General features: G+C 35.3%; 1 non-coding gene across 1 annotated transcript; it reads right to left on the bottom strand.

Annotated features, from left to right (window-relative positions):
• Positions 1-1,031: 1,031 nt before the first annotated feature.
• LOC136134303 (small nucleolar RNA SNORA70) lies at positions 1,032-1,166 on the bottom strand. The gene has a single exon (XR_010656577.1). It is a non-coding gene; the product is annotated as a small nucleolar RNA SNORA70 (small nucleolar RNA).
• Positions 1,167-1,460: the final 294 nt, after the last annotated feature.

Genomic DNA, 1,460 nt, shown 5'->3' with positions numbered 1-1,460 from the left:
TCCTACATCTGCTCATTGGTGAAAGAGGAGTGTTGAAAGCTCTAACTTAAATAGTGGATTTATTTATTTCTCTTTGCTGTTCTAATAGTTTCTCTTCATGTATTTTGATGCTGTATTGTTAGATGCATAAGAATTGTTATGTCTTCTTGGAGAATAAACCCCTTTTTCAGTATGTAATACCACCTCTTTTCCCCAATAACATTTTGACCTATGGTTTCTACTTTATTCTGAAATTAAGATAGCTACTCTAGCTTTTCTCTTTTTCTGATTAGTGTTAACATGGTATATCTTTATTCATGTGTTTACTTGTAATTAATATGTGCCTTTATATTTAAATTGGGTTTGTTGTAGATGGGTCTTGTTTTTTGATCCAAGCTAACAATTTGCATCATTTAATTGGTCCATTTATACCACTGACATTCTGAGTGATTTTGTTGTAATTAGCATTGATTATATCTGTTCCTGTACTCTATTTTTGCCCTTACTTTTGCTACTATTTTTGACTTCCATTCTTTTTCTGCCTTTTGTGGGTTTAAAAGAGCATTAAATATGATTACATTTTTTCTCCTTAACATATCAGTTATACTTTTTGTTGTTATTGTTGTTGTTTTTCTTTTTGGACAGGAAGTAGGATTTATTGGTGAGTAAACACAGGGCAGTGCTGAAACTCTTATGAGTGCAAGTCTCACCATTTGTCCAGGGGTTATTGTTAGAAGTGTATTTTACCCCACAGCCACCTGGGATGAGCTGCTTTTCAGCCACCATGTCTTCAAAATCACCTGCATTAAACTTGATAAAGTCCTACTTCTTGGAGATGTAGAATTCTAGCAGCCAGCTAACTTGAACTTGTCCCTGAATAGGGCCTCAATCACATGCTTCTTGTTCTTCAGTTTGGTGCAGATGGACATTATGATTTGGCCAATGTGGACCTTGGCCTGTCTAGCTCAGGCTTTTAGAAGCCACCACTATATACCTGTCTGGAGCCTATGCCGGGGACAATATGAGGTCATACATGAATGTCTACTAGAATGGGCTGTCTCCGTGTCACTTTGGGCAACCCATATGAGCAACAGTTTACATACATTACCAAATAGGCTACTACTTGCAGCCATTAGACACCAGGACCCCCATGAGGTAAAAAGCATGGTCTGCTTAACTGGCTGCAGTTTTTCGTTGTTGTTTTTTTGTTTTTAAACTTTTTTTTTAGTGTTTGTCCTAGAGTTTGCAATATACATATTCAGCTAATCTAAGTCCACTTTCAAATAATTCTATACACATCTCAGGCAGTGTGAATACCTTATGATAACAAAATAATCCCAGTTTCTCCATCCTGTCCCTTGCCTCATTGCTGTCATTCATTTCACATATATTTACATAAGCATACATATATGTAATATATGTATAAAATATAAACATGTATAATCAAATACATTCTTGATATTATTATACTTAACAAAGTC

Source organism: Phocoena phocoena, chromosome 14 (genome assembly GCF_963924675.1).
Source record: "Phocoena phocoena chromosome 14, mPhoPho1.1, whole genome shotgun sequence".
Classification (NCBI taxonomy): Eukaryota; Metazoa; Chordata; class Mammalia; order Artiodactyla; family Phocoenidae; genus Phocoena; species Phocoena phocoena.
This window is presented reverse-complemented; position numbering and strand designations above follow the sequence as displayed.